Here is a 15,757-nt window from a genome sequence, read left to right on the forward strand (position 1 = left end):
CCTAGTTTCTGGTGGGACCCAGAGGGCAAGGACAGCCAGAGGGACTCGGAAATGGCATCAGTGCTGTTGGCAGCTGCTTCCTGAGCCACTGAGCCAGAGCTATCTGGGTGTGGCAGTGCCAGGCTGGTGCCTGCACCTTCGTGCCATGCCAGGGGCTCTGGTGGCATCTCCAGGTGCACGGTGTTCTGGGGCAGGAGGCTGGGACACCCTGCAAGAACATGATATGAGAAGTCTTGCTTGGCATGTGGTGGGAGGAAGTAAAGCAACTGCTCCCTGATTTTGAATATCCTCATGCAAGGTCAGTAAAAAAAACCCCAACCAAACAAAAAAAACCCAAACAAAATCAAACCAAAATAATAACTTCCCGTATCATCGAGATGACACCTTCTCCCAGTGTTAATGTTTGTATTTGCAGCTGACTTTAAGAGAGCCCGGGCTAGGGAGGAAGGGGTTGCAGCACGTGCATAGTTTTATAATGGCCAGAAAAGGATTTGCCCACTACTGCAATAAAACTTTTGCTTAGGATGAGACTCTAGAGTGGAGAAAACAGACAGAGGAAGCAAATGACAAATAAGCAGCCAGACGAAACCAAACCACTTCCATGTAAACACTCCCGGAAACTGCAGGCACTAAGCCATGCCATTTCAGAGGAAGAGGCAGATCACAAGATTTTCGTACACTGATTCCATGTGAGACATGTTCTTTTTCCTTTTTGGTCAGATGAAGTGGAAGTGGGCGGAAGAGCCTTTACCACCAGCACTGTGGAACAGAGACAATTTTAAGACCTTGTTCCAGGAGAGGAAGTGAGAAGTGGTGGAGTAGGAAGATGGAGGGACTTAGCTAGCTCTGGTTAGACTGACCAGATGTTTGTTTTTTTAAGGGACAGAGGCAGAAGATTGTTCTTGCATCTTTTAAGGAAGAGGAAGATGAGTTGGGTCAGATGAGCAGTGGTGGAGCTTGGGCTGAGATCCGTATCTTCCCCTGTCATGAAATAATGATGAAAGCAGAACAAACATGTCTGGTGCTGCTGCTTCATGGGTGAACACTCAGTGTTGGAAAATGAGAACACAGAGCATCCTGGAGCTGTTCATCAGAATGGCAGAGAGGTCTACATACTCTGGAATTGTCCCAGTCAAGGGGTATTGCTGATTCCCCTTCCTGCAGTGGCATATCCATTTCTACAGAATCTCTGTTAGCTACAGACACACAAACATGACACAACCAGGCATCTTTTGCTGTTCACTCAACTCATATTCTCCCCATCTCTGATCCCAGCATGTTTTCTCTGTCCATGTTTCAGTTGATGCCATAAACTTCAGCTGCTTCACAGACATATCCTGGATATGTCTTTATTTCTTCTCACTGGCATTAGCCTTGTTGTTCCTACTTAGTAAAGCAGTATTAAGAGGTCTGCATTAAGAATGCAGGAAAAAAACCAGTTATGACCTGTGGAAACAGCCTATTTTTTCTTCCCCAGTAAACTCACTCTGGACAATAGTACTGGGAATAAGCTCTTTTTGTGAAGTGTTTTTAGGTAGATGCATTGTGGTGTATGTAAATTTCCAGACACAGAGGGTCACTGCCTTTCCCTGAGGGAAGAGAGCAAAGAGACACCCTAGGTTTGCCACAGTGGAAAAGCAAGTATCTAGAAATTCTTCACAAAGGTGCTTGAAATGTGGGCTATTTCCCTTGGTAAGGGTGGATGCCAGGTCAGGAATCAAATGCTGGAAGCAATGTGTCCTGAAAGGCATCGTTTCTGATCCCTTCTGCTAATTAGGACAGAAGAGCTGTGGGTTTGGAAGAAAGTACACTTCTACTAAGCCAGCAGGTTTTCTATCCCTGTCACTGTCCTAGAATGTACCTGTGACAGAGGAGAGAACATGAAGAACCTCAAGGAAAGATGGATAAAATCCCTCTGCTTCTGGGGTCAGTCTTGCATGATCAGTGGAAAGTTTCTGTGCGGAACAGGATCCTTGGCAAGAATGCACCTCTGCCAGGTGAGAAGCAGATGCCCTCAAGACCAGGCAAAGCATCCAAAGTTTTTCTTCCTGTTTGCTGCAGAATTATATTAGCAGGCTATGGGAACAAAGCTGGGAACTGTCTCTTTGCCTGTCATCCTGGAGTGCACATGGTGGTTTCCAAGCTAGAAAAGGATGGGCAAATATCAGACTGGAGGGGCTGAGGAGCTCAAGGTGCCCAGGTACAAGCTATTTCTCTTGCCAGAACAATTCTTTGGCTCCGTCCCTCTGTGCTCTCAGGTTGCACCTGAGAAAGAAGGTGGCTGGCAGTGGCTTGCACAAAATATTCTGGCAGTGGCAACCTGTTCCGTGCTGGTGTCCTCCCCAGGCATGCAAACACTTCACTGAGGGAGTGCAGCATGCCTGAACAGTAGCTATTCTTGCTAATTCCACTGCTTTCAAGGAACACCACACTGACAGTCTGTGCATTGCACACCCAGTTTGTGTGCATGCAACAAAACCATTTTTTTTTTTCACAATAGCAGCAGATCCACTCTTCTTTTGGAAATAGGCTGACCAAAAATGTTGAGATATTCTGGTGTATTTCTGTCCTCAACACTAGAGATGCTAGAGGCCATGACAGAAATTAAAGTACAACCCAAAAAAAGAGATTTAAGAAGTTTAAGAATTGGAGGTGATAGATGGGAAGAAAGGTATGTGGCCATTTATGCAGTTTGGCTATTATTTTTTGACATTTTCATTTAACAGTGAAGGAGGAAAACCAAATTTTTGCAGATGTAGCTTATGTGGAGTCACTGTCACATTGTTTGTCATGCAAAAGTTTTATCTTGCACTTGAAGTGGTATGGCTGCAGCTGTTGAAACAGTCTAGCTTTCTGAAAAACAGTAAAATATCTGTGTTGTTTTATTTTTTTAACTTGAAAATGGCAAAACTGATTATTTACATTTATCCAGTTAATAAATGGAAAAGCCAAGTACACCTTTCTATTTAAATTTAGGACCTGGAATTATTTCAGATCAACATGTCATTAAGTATCAGCTGTACGTATTATAGTTCCTTTTCCTTTCTTCTTGCCTATTAGGTAACAGGAAGTGCTTTTACTGTGATGTACCATAATGCAACACATCATGGCCCTTGGTTTGGGCTTTTTCCTACACATATCAAAACCCGACTCTTCTTCAGTTCTCTATTTTGATTCTTTCCACAGATGGATGGAACTGAAAGTTTCTGTGACAGGCAGCCTTCCAGAGCAGCTGTCTGGAAGGTCTGGTCTGAGTCCTGTGGTAAGGAGACATCATCCTGTTGCAATTCCAGTATAACTTACACTGGTCGAAATTAAAAAATAATTCTATAGAAATGAATGAGTTACGTCAGCCACCTAAATGTAAGGAAAACTCAATCTACTAATTTCCAAGGGATTCTTCTAATAGGCCTAGACCAGTTGTCAACAAGGAAGCTACAAGATTGTAGCTACATAACCAAAATTTGCTGTGTTTAGGTGTGTTACCTACAGCAATGGCATGGGAAACACCTTATATTGACACTGGTCAGGCCAAGGCAGAAAAATGTCAAACAAATATACAGGCAGCCATAAGACCTGCTGTTTTGTGCTTCAGTAGTGCCCCTTATCTTCTGCCTTTTATTTACAGTTATGTTTTTTAAAAACAGAAATAATTTCCCTATGGTTTTCTTCCCATACAGTCTCCATATTACTATGTCTATCTTCTTCTCAGCTTGGTTTCTTGCCAGGTGCTTTCCTGCTCCATCTCAGGTGCCTGTGTGCATCCCATATGCAATCAGCTGTGATTGCTGGTTGGGTTCCTACCATGTATATACAGTTCTTCCTATTTTTTTGGGCTGTCTCCCTACAGTCTATCCTGTATCTGCCCTATGATAATGCAATTTTGAATACCCACAGAGAAACCTGCTGTCTGTCTGCCTGGCTGTCACCAGTGCTGTTAATCCCCTGGGGAGGCAGGAAGGCATTAGGTTGGTGTTGTGGTACCAGTGAAGGTATTCTTATCTGTGATGCACCATTGTCTTTGTCGCTTTCATTCTGGAGGTGCCAGTAGCTTTTTGTTATCTGGCACAACCAAAAGTAACAGATGCACAGATGGAAAAAGAAAATCAGATTTTTGAAGAAGAAAGTAAATTTCGACATCTGTTGCTTATATTCTGAACATCTGTACCACTGTGGCCACTAAAATGATGTCATATTTGTTCCTTTATATGCAATATCTAGATGTCTGCAATAACAGTGCATTTGCAAGTAGTGCTTGGTGTATTTTAATATGGATATTCAAATGCTGCTACAAATGTAGAGCTTTGGCAACTTAGTGGGAGTGCAGAGAGGCTGCTGAGATGAACTTCTGTCAGACACCACCATATCTCAAACTGCAACAAACCTGAGAGGCCTCAGAATGACTTTTTAGATGCTGGTTGTGTTCAGTGCTTGCCTGGTTTGCTGAGTTGAGCTGTGTTTTGGCATATGGTAAACATTGTGACTGATGTCCCAGATCCTGGAGCAGTTTCAGCTAAGTGACCGCTGGCAGCCCTCTAGCATTGTGTTCTTCCAAACATTTATCTGTTGCTGTGGCACATGCTGTTTACTTTATTTGCATTCAAGTGGGCTTTCTCTTAAACATTTTCCATATTTCTTTTTCTTTTTCTTATTGCTGCATCAAGAATGCAGCAAGTCTGACTGCTTGTGAAGGAAAAGGTGCCAAAGGAGCCAGTGCACAGCTTGGGTCACAGAGCTTCCCTCCAAGCTGGTAAGTCATGTAGATCCAAATGGATGATTAGATCCCTGCCTAGGCTTGAGCTCCAAAAATTATTTAGAATCCAAAGCTGTACTGGTAATAAACTGGTTCACCATTGTCATCTGGTGGTCTTCTTCAGGGTAGTGATGGATACAGTGAACAAAATAATTACACCTGTAGGATCTTAGTTGTGTGATATATACACCCATGACATCAACAACCCCTGGTGTGAAAGGAAACCCATCAGTAATGAATGGCACTCAGGACACATGGATATGTGAGATTCAGAGCACATAATGCCTGTTTCTTAGTGTTCTTCAGTGTTTTGTTCATCTAGATTATTGCATGTGTTCTCATAACCCATTATATACTTACATATAAAGTTATGCCTTTGAATTAGGGACAGAAGCACCTATTTGCCTTGCTTGCTTTAATGCATTTAGTATAATTGATATCCAATTATCTAATTTAATTTCAGATCTTATTTTAGCAATAAGGTATTTTAAAAAGAGTTTCCTCTGGCACTGAGCAGTGTTCTCAATGAAGGTCCTATCTACACACATCCTAAAACCTTCTCTGAATGAGTACCTGAATTTGTGAATTTAGGGCAGGGGTTGTTTCCTAGGAGGTTGAAATTTGCTACTGATATTCAAGAGAAAGCTTTAATTTTGAATTTAAAGATATTTGTGTTTATTTCATTTGTTCTTCTGTCTCATTCTCTGTTACTGTCTACAGCTCCCGTTGGTGTGCTGCTGCTGCAAAGCAATGATGTGTGGTAGAGCACGGTGTGTTGGCTGCCTGTGGGGGCAGCAGCTGAGGTAGGGCACACCAAGAGCTGTATCTTAAAAGTCAGCACCTTCTTTGGCTGCCTGCAATGTCCCAACAGCGGGGAAGGAGTTGATTAATTATAATAATTCAGAAAGCCATCACAATGATTCAGAAAGAACCACAGTCACAAAGATCATAAGAGGTATGTTGAAATTAAACTTTAAAGAGTAATTCCAGGAAAGAGCTAATTTTTGACAGGCCACAATTCCTGGTACTGGTCTGGCTGTATCTTGTAACTAAATAGAGAAAAGATGGGTAAAGCAGCAAAACTGTGATGGCAAAGGTCAGGGGTTAAAAATCTCTGGATAGCATAAAATGTTAAAGTATTTTTCTTGTAATTTTGAACTGATAACTCCTAACATTTCCAGTGATTTAATGATCCCATAGAAAGTTAAGAAATGTATTTAAGACCTGACACGGTAATAGAAAATCATCCATTTAAAGAAAAAAACTGCATATTTGTGGCCTTGTTACAGTAAGGATGAGGCAGGAAAGAGAGAATTCCTCAGCAGACCCTTAGCATGACAGCAGAATAAAGGAAACAGATACACAGAGTTCTTTCAGATTATTTCTCTAAACTAGGTGAGTACAGACTTCATCCTCATGAAAGCAACATTTCCTCTGGAAATGAAATCCAAAGCATTGAATATCCAATATTTTTGTACAGAGCCCAGCTCCGTGGGACTTCTCACAAAGGATATGTGAAAAAAGAGCCAGAATAAGACAAGGCCTGGTTGTGACAGCAGACTTGGTCCTGCGTAAAATACCTTCACACTTGCAAAGCATGCCTGGTTATGAGCCAAGAATACTCATTTCAGATGCTATATTTTTGCCAAGTATTTGTGGAACTAAAGCACCAACTGCATAATTTCTGCTTCTTTTGCTGAAGTGGCAGTGAATACAGGAGATTTAGCAGACTTAGACTGAAATAATTGAGCATAAGATTTTCAAAAAGAATCCTGGATTAGACATTGTATATCCCTAAGCCTACCTACTGCCTTGTGAGGGAAAGTCAGAAGTCCCTACTTGTTGAATTCTGGATTGCAATGTACACAGGAATGTATACATCTAAAAGTACACTCTTTGGAGACTAATTAGTAAGTTCCAGAGTTAGACAACCATAAGGAAATTCAAGAGTAACTGAATTAGCAAGCTTAATCATGCTAATATCATCATGCAAAAAAGGAGAAAAACAATGTTCCTTTCATTTTTGTGTGCTTGTCATTGTGAACAAGACATGCCTCTCAAAGAAAGGCTGGACAAACTGGTGCTGTGTAACCCAAAGGTGCAAGAAAAAAAAAAAATAGGAGAGCCAAAATGCATGACAATGATGTTCAAATATGCAAAAGGCTGCTGTTAAAAGGGTGGGAACAATCTCTTCTCCATGTTGTACTGAGTATGGCAGGGCTGGAAATACACTAAGTGTTCATTTTGATATGAAGAGTAGAGGTTGTGAAATATCAATATGGGGAGTTTTGGAGTCTCCATCTCTGAGATAAGACAAAAACATTTAGTTAACCCTTCCTCAGTGCAAAGGACTGGCAGGGCAAAGGACTGGCATAAACAACCTTATGAATATGAGAAAGTACCAGTAGCTTTTGGAGCTTTTGTTCATCTGTTTTGAGGTGGTTGGAATTTCCAGCTCTTTCTTATCTAAATAGGAACTCTCTCTGGAGTCCATTGTTCAACAGGAAAAATTCCTGGGTTTCACCTTAGCTGGAAGACTTAATTTCCTGTTTGATATTATAAAAAGAACTGTGTTTTCAAAGAAGAAAGTCCCAGACACGTTATTAGGAAAAAAGAACAATACAAAAGAAAAATCCCAAAGGACAGTGTAGTGCAACCAAGTAAAAAGCTTTACAGTGTAACACTGTCTTCACAGCATGTTTTTTATTCTTGCTAATTCCTGCAACCTAACCCAAATTAGATCCACAGAAAAACTTAGGTAACCTAATGTCTCAGTAGATGCCAGTGTCAACAAGTTCTCAGTGCTGAGCCCCTGTGCATCTGTTGGGTTCACAAATGATGATCCTTGGCTGCCTTTCCCATGACATTTGGCCCACCAGATGACTAACATGGCTAACTTAGGACACCCTGGAACAGAGAGAATCCATCTCAAACTTACTTGGCAATGAACACATAGTGGAACAGGCTCAATGAGAGTGATGAGGAAAGAGATGTCCTCAAATAGCCCAGACTTACATTCTGGAAGGTGAGGGACTTACCTGCAATTTTCTGCTCCAGAGCAGAGAAGGGTAACCCAGCCAAGTTCTGCTACAGCTCGTGTCACTGTTGACATCTCCAGCACCAATTAGTGTGAGGTTAGAGCAGAAGAAGGAAGAAGAACTTGCACTTCTGTGTTTGATAGTGTGTCAAGACACCAAAAAGGTAGGCATCATTGCATTTTAAGTAATGCTTTTATCTCCATGAGTGCTTGTAGTGTGCTTTTATCTCCAAGAGTGCCTAGCATTTTTAGGTCTTAAAAGTCTGCTTTGCTTTTTGACTCTGTCATGCATGGCCCTGTGGACTTATTTGTACTAAAGTTTTCTGTAAGTCTGACCAGATTTGTTAAGTAGTGAAAGCAAACTGATGATTTATTAGATCCTCAGGTGGAATGCTGCCTAGAAAAGAAAAAATCTCCTTGCTTTCTAGTGATAATAGCTTGTCTCTTCAATCCTAAGAGCTAACTTGAAACCAAGTAGAGCAGGATTGCACTTGAAATCCTATTTTGAACTACTTACAGATTCTGACACTTGCTTTGCTAAAATTTTCTGGAGCTGGTTGCTGTCCAAACATAATGTATTGATTTTATTCGAATTAGTGACATTTGGAAGAACCATTTCCTGCATTTAAGGAAGAAAATCAATACATTACTATCTTCCTTTGAAATATATCCACAGCTGAGAGAAAAAAGTAGGAGAACCATATTTCTTTTTGAGAAATGTCTTCACATGTCCTGTTGATGGTTGGTTTCTAGTTGGATGAGTTAGGGGATGTTGAAAACGGCATTTCCTGGAAGATCTGTGCACTTTTATTGTGATTATGTAGGAATGTCTTCGGGTGAGGGAAGATGGAGCTGGTCTCAGACTGTTGACTTACGCATAACAGATCTTTTGTTTCCAGCCCCCATACTCCAGCTCATTAGTTTACTCATCTGTTCTCACTTACAAATAAGAAGAGACCTTAGAAAGTTGCACTGACAGCAGGTTAATAGCCTTACAGTTGTAAAGGCAAGCAGTGATAAGAGGACATAGAATCCCATGAGTTTTCTAGGCATGTTGCTGCTCCCTACAGTGTGTATTCCCTGGGTCACCTGATAAAGGTAACTGAACTGCAGTCATTGGCCCCAGGGACCTTGCAGTGGGGCCATAGCTCAGGAACCCTTGGAAGCACTTTTCAGTGCAACTGTTCATCAAACTGCTTGCCCTGGGCTCCCTAAAGTCTGCCTGTGAGTACCTGTCCATGTAACCTGTTATTATGATTTGGGTGCCATTGAGTAACGTTGCTCATTGCTTTCCTTACAGCATCTTTATGGACTGCTCTCTAGTCTGTGGGCTCCTTATACCAGCGTGTCTGATGTCAGAGTGCTGTCAGTGTTTTGAGTGCTGCAGGGAGATCTGAATAAAGCTCCTACAAGAAGGTGCTTTCTCAGGTAAGGCATCTCAGTAAAGGAGCTGGGTACCTTGCACAAGTCTTTGCTGACTTGCTGCTTCCCAAAGATGCATAAATAGACCAAACAAAAAAAGTACAACACATGGAGTACTTTGCAACCTGTGTCTGATGTCTCCTGGTACAGGATTATACATTTTCAAGCACTCATAGCTGTTCCAGTTTTTCTGATGGAAGCAACAGCCATAGATTCTGTAAGATTAAAAAAACTCTTGGCAACAAATTTCCTGAGGTGGTTGTCCCAAACATTTCTGTAGCTAGAACAGAAGTCAAGACTGCATTTAATGTATAGTTATTTAAAATGATAGGCTAACTTATGAGCCTGGAAAAGAAAGAAGACAAGACCGTTTACAATAGCATGTTGCAGTAATTAAGGTTATTATTCATAAGCCAATTCCTCCAGAAAGCCTCTAAACTGTTACCACCCACTCTTTCTCCTCCCTCAGCTTTACCAGTTGCTTTTCCACTTGATTATGGTGATGCAAAGACTACCCTTCAGAGGGCCAAACTTTAGGACAGCCATCCTGTCTTTCCTAGGCTTTCACAGGCACTGCTAAACTAACATTGCCTTTGATTGCATTTCAGCAGCTATGTAAGTAAGAATTAAAGTGAACATCTAAGTCTCAAGGGATTTGATTTATTTGTGAATATTTTTAAGGCAATGCACATTCATGTTGGCACAGGTATTGCAGCACGTACTTCAGTCACAGTGCCAAGTCCAGATTTCAGAGAGCTCAGTTTGCAGCCTGGATGTGTATGACACCGTTTTTCCATGTGGTATTAAATTTAAAACTAGTGATGCCAAGTGATCTGCTGTGCTGCAGTGGAGTTTGGCGTTGCAGCGTGGGACTTCCTTGAGCCGCCTGATCCTAGGGCTGGTTGAAGGGAGTCAGGCTGTGCTCATTCCCAAACCCGAGGAGCGTCACAAAAGCTGCCGCAGAGTTTTTATGTCATCCTAGGTGTCATTTTAACTCTTGTGGGACATGACTTGAGGGATCCCATGCAAATTCAGAGCTGGCACTGTCTCAGCACAATGACAGGCTCAGCTCTGCCAGAGAAAGGCTTCCTGCCCACGACAAGCCCGTCTGCGGCTTGCTTCGTGTTCGAGCTCGTTTCCCGTGGGAGCAACTCATCCCCGAGATCCTGACAGCCGGAGGGCTGGGAAGGAGCCGGGGGAGGCGGCGGGGGAGGGAGCTCTGGCAGGCGCGCTGTCCTCGCTGAGCCAGCCCGGGGCTCGCCGGGGGACGGCAGGAGGGGACACGCGTGGGACTGCGCGGACACGGGCTGCCACCTGCCCGCGGGGACCGGCAAGGACAGCCGGCAGCGCCTCGGCCCCGCGAGCGGCCGGGCAGCCCCTGCCTGCCACCCCCAGCCCCAACAACAGTGCCCACTGCCCAGCGTGGTTGTTTAAAATTTTAACAAGTTTAAAGGAATTTAAGTCTTGAAGAGATGTGATTGGGAGGTTTAAAAATACTGAATTTAGTGATCACTGTTCATTCTTGGATAAATGAGGGGACACTGGTATGAAGTTAGTTGCCCCCCTGCCCCCTCAAAGTACAGGAATAGGTGTTGCCTCATATGTTAGAGGCAGACCTTGAACTTCAAGACCCTTTGAGATAGCCCAGATCACAGCCATCCTTCCCATGAGCTCCAGTGACAGCCGTGGTCCCCACCCGGCAGAGCCAGGTGCCAGGGCACAGCCAGCCCCAGCAGGGATGGAGAGTGGCATGCCAGGGGCCTCACTGTGCTTCACAGTGATTTGAGGAGTATCATAAAACGTTCCCAGAGATAAGTCTGGAGAGGCATCTTCATGTAGTTTTAAGGAAGGACTAGGAAAAGACCAAGAAACATAAATTTTCAGATATTGATAATCTGGAGAATGTATCAATCCCATTACTGACTGTAGGATAAACATGCAGGAAATGAAACTGGGTACTTCTGTATCATCCGTTTCTTGTTCATATCCCAATGACACATATACAGGCAGATCTATCCTGTCCTACAGAGAGCCAGTCATATGGACATCACTGTGGGAAGATGTATGGGAGGCAGGGTCAGTGACCTCTGTGTCCTGCTTGCCCCTGGGGTGTGGGATGCTCAGTGCTGTCTCTCCAAGGTCTGTGCCTTTGGCTTCCTCCTGCCATTGTTTCTCGTCACTTACTCCTCTCCTGTATTTGTTCAGGACCTATTTTTCCAGCATCCCTTTGGTCACAGGCATTTTTTGCTGATTCCCTACTAGGTTGAAAATAAATTGCACTTTGTCACAGTTGCTGGTATATTGGGGGAGTGAGAGACCACTGTGTAAAGTGATGGGAAAGGGCTCTCTAGCACTCCAAAAGCTTTAAAAATCTTACTTTCTGTTTGGAAGGGAATTTCAACTAAAACCACTGAAAAGCTGTTCAGAAAACACTGACTGTACATTGTTTTGTGATTGTTCCCACATCCCTTGTAATTCTCAACCGCAGCTCTGCACTAGAGGCTAGATACACTTGGTGGGTATTTTTGCTCTTGCTAGCAGTGGGATAGCAGGAATGCAAGCTTCCCTTTGAAGTCCAGAATCAAAGTACTGACAAACAGTAAGAGAGTGATGTGAGTTTTGAGGTTGTATCTTCCCTTAAAACAAGAAAACCGTGTATCTCCAAGGCTTTTCCCAATACTCTTTTATTATTCTCACGAATTTGTTGGTATTGTTTTCCTTTTCTCTCCTCCATACAGGAAATAAGCCTGAGCTCTCTCACACTTTAATATGTTTGTCATGCTACCTGTGCAGAAACATTTCAGACTCTTTGTACTGAGCACTTCATTTCTCAGCCACATCTTTTCAAGAACTGGCAGCCTGCAGAATAACTTTGAAAATAATTTATTTCATATTGCAGCAGTCCTGTATACTGGAGCTGTCTTTAACTATTCCTGTGTTCTTCTGGTACCACACTGTAATACTGATTTTGTTTCTGTCATCTCACAGGTGTTTGGTTTGCTTGCAGAGCAGCTGGAACTGCACTACATTTTCCAGCATGGATGAGAAACTGGTGTGGGTGTGCACAGCAAAACAGCCTTTGGAATTTCTGAACAAACATCTCACACATGTGGGCACTTTCAATTTGCAGGGAACTTAAGTAAGATCATCCCTCTGGCCTTTTATTTCTATGTTCCTGTTCTTCTGTAGTAGATATTTTAAAATAATTGTTTTGGTTTTAATATTTGCATAACAAACTGAATTGTTTTGCAGCGTTTTGGGTTCCTGAAGAGCGAACTTTTCCTTTATAATCAGCTTTTCAAAACGTGACAAGTCATTCCCTGTGCAAGTTTCTGTTTCAGTTTTCACTTCCGTCGCGTTCCACTGAGGGAAGCTGTAAGGAGTTCTTTCAAAAATGGATGGTCAGGAACGAAATGAGGCCAAACGAGACAAACATTGTATCTGAGAACCGTTTATTGGTAATGAAAAACTAAAAAAAAAAAGGAGTTACCCTACTAAAGACGGCTGGAAAGGACAGAAGAGAAGGAAGGAGAACGGAAAAGGAATAGGGGGAGGGGAGAGAGAGCGGGAGAGAGGGGAGACCGAGGGGAGAAGAGGGCGTTCCCAGCGGAGGCCGGGGAGCGCCGTCGGTGTCCGTACGGCGGGGCTGGGCTGTGCTGTGCACGCAGCCTGCCGGGGGCGGCTGCCGGGGGATGCTGCCGGGGGATGGCTGCCGGGGGCGGCTGCCGGGGGCGGCTGCCGGGGGATGCTGCCGGGGGCGGCTGCCGGGGGATGCTGCCGGGGGATGGCTGCCGGGGGATGCTGCCGGGGGATGCTGCCGGGGGATGCTGCCGGGGGTTGGCTGCCGGGGGATGCTGCCGGGGGATGCTGCCGGGGGATGCTGCCGGGGGATGCTGCCGGGGGTTGGCTGCCGGGGGATGCTGCCGGGGGATGCTGCCGGGGGATGCTGCCGGGGTGCCGGGGTTGGCTGCCGGGGACGGCTGCCGGGGGATGCTGCCGGGGACGGCTGCCGGGGGATGCTGCCGGGGGATGCTGCCGGGGGATGCTGCCGGGGGATGCTGCCGGGGGATGCTGCCGGGGGTTGGCTGCCGGGGACGGCTGCCGGGGGACGGGCGGCCGGACACGAGGTGAGGGCCGCTCGGGCAGCAGGGCCAGAGCCCGGACAGGGTCGCGGCGGTGGGCTGGCTCGAAGGCCAGCACGGTTGGATGCAGGTGGCTCAGGCAGGGACACAGGGAGGCAGGACAGGCGTGAGGGCGAGCTAAAGCCAGCGAAGGCAGGAGAGCCAAAAGGCAGGCTGGCGTCAGGGCAAAAACCGTAAGGCTCCAACAGCCCCGACTCAAAAGCAAGTTTTGAAAAGTAAGTCTCAAAAAGCCCCTCGAGTCATCAAGCCTCAAAAGCAAAAGCAGAGTGTCGAAAAAGCCCCAAGCCAGGCCCACACTCAAAAAGCAAGTTCGAAAAGCTGCGGGGCTTGTGACGCCGTCCTTTTTATGCCCCTGGCCCCTCCCAAAGTCTGCCTGCTGGCAGGAGAGCATTGGCGCAGTGCAGTGTCCCGCTGCAGTCCGCTGCAGAGCTTTTGCCGTGTGATTGGAGAGTGTCTCTGCAGGGTACAGTGTCCTCGGTGTTCCCCTGCTGGCTGCCTGTCCCATGGGAGACATGAACTGGTTGCCAGGCAAAGTCTCCCCAGAGACAAGGCTTTCTTTCCTCCATCTTCTAGCTGCCTCCTGGACTTGCACATGTCCCCCACATGCCTCTGATTGTTTAGGCAAATCAAAACTGAATCGGCTTCTCACAACTTGCTTTTCTGATGCTGCGTTTCCATAAAACAGGAGAGTTTGGGCTTTGGTTTATTTTTCTTGTGCAGCTCTTTTGAAAATTATGTCAGAGGCAGGATGGAAAGAAAGCTGGATGTGCTGCTGCAGGTCAGCAGAACTAAACCACTTTCAGTCCCTGGTCCAGGTAGTCTAAGCTTGATCCAGCTCTACTTTGCACTGCTGACTGCAATGTAGACACATACAGACTCCTACAGAAAACTAACTGCACAATATAATCAATCCTCCTATTTTGATGCACAGTGTTCCAGTTAAGAACAAAAAATTAACCACCAGAGTTAATGGCAGTCTGAGTTCAGCCTTGCAGACCTCTCCTAAAGAAAATGTGAGTCATTGCTCAGGGACCTTTTTTTAACCATCCTCTTTATACTGAGGTTGGGGAATTCCAGTTTGATGAAAGAAAAAAAGATTATCGTTTTATTTCACTGTCACAAATGTATGAAGTTTGGTGGCTCCATTTTGAGATCAGTATAGTTCAGATTGGTTATAGTCACTTCTCCATTGAAACACTGAGAGGTTGACTACCTTTGTTTCTGCTGGTCAGATGCCTCACTTGGAAAGACAAAGACACAAGCCAAGGGAAGCCAAAGTTGAAGTCAAGCACCTGCCAATGCATCTTTAAGCTGCGTTCATGCCTTCCTGGATGGGACATGGTATAGGGAGCAGCCTATCTACCAGGGCTTGTGAGAGCATGGAGCTCTCCTTTCCTCCTTCATTCCTGTCTTGGCTGTGCTTCTACACAACTGCATCCTACAAAGGATGGCACAGCTGACACCACTGCTGTGCTGCTTTTATGAAAGGCTGATATTTTATTCTCTTATATGTGTGGGGCCTGGCCAAAACAGGACAAGGAGCAACACATTGTCACAGCACGTCAGATCTGTGCACAGATAGCACAGACACAGGCCATTTATACAATGCCAGCTCTTAATCAGTCCATGGGTGCACAAGTTTGGCCCATGGCTATTAAACCATCTGACTGCAGCAGCCTGAAGGTTTTCCTTCAAAAAGCATCAGTGTGGGGATTTTAGCAATATAGTAGTGGCAAGATGATGGATTAGACACTTAGAAAATGCAGCTAGACTAGAGGCTACAAAGTGGGCTGGAAGGTTTTTCTGAGTGCTTAGCATGGATGGTGCTTGAGAGCTGTACAACATAAACTGGGCCTGGGCAAAACATGCTCTGTGTCATTCAGACCTTTAACAGGTCAAGTCTATGAAACATGTAATGAGTTCACAGCTACGTCCTGCCTTTCCTCAGGTTCCTGCTTGATGCCATACACAGATTTCTAGCTGTTTCTGAAGGCGATATACTGCCCTCCCAGTTACCTCACTTGCAGCAATGTGGTGTTTTGGAGGAACTCCACATGGCTGTGGGCACCCAGCATTGGCAGGGGTTGCTTGCCAGCCTCTGGCACCCTGTGGCCAGTCCTGCCTTGCCCTTTCCAGGTCCTGTGGTCAGGTGGCAGCCATGGGACGCTACTCCACACACACACACTGGCTGGCAGGCGGGAGCAAGCCCAGATAGGTCTCTTCCTGTTTTGGCTGAGTTGTGATACTGGTTGGAGATTTTCTCTAGAGAACTGATGACAGAGCCAAAGAAAGTCATCTTTCCTACTGTGCGACCTGGGAAAATAAAACCTTTGCAGCAAAGTCTCCCCTTCTGTTGAAAGACTTTGTGAGATTTGCACAAATGGGTGTGTGCGAGGGAAAGGG

At 45.0% G+C, this 15,757-nt stretch overlaps 1 long non-coding RNA gene across 1 annotated transcript; it reads left to right on the forward strand.

Annotated features, from left to right (window-relative positions):
• Positions 1-3,806: 3,806 nt before the first annotated feature.
• Positions 3,807-12,772, forward strand: LOC104696508. The gene is made up of 5 exons (XR_005602204.1): positions 3,807-4,750; positions 5,474-7,954; positions 9,091-9,218; positions 12,201-12,351; positions 12,465-12,772. It is a non-coding gene; the product is annotated as an uncharacterized LOC104696508 (long non-coding RNA).
• The last annotated feature ends 2,985 nt before the right edge of the window (positions 12,773-15,757 follow it).

This window comes from Corvus cornix, chromosome 6 (assembly GCF_000738735.6).
Source record: "Corvus cornix cornix isolate S_Up_H32 chromosome 6, ASM73873v5, whole genome shotgun sequence".
Lineage (NCBI taxonomy): Eukaryota > Metazoa > Chordata > Aves > Passeriformes > Corvidae > Corvus > Corvus cornix.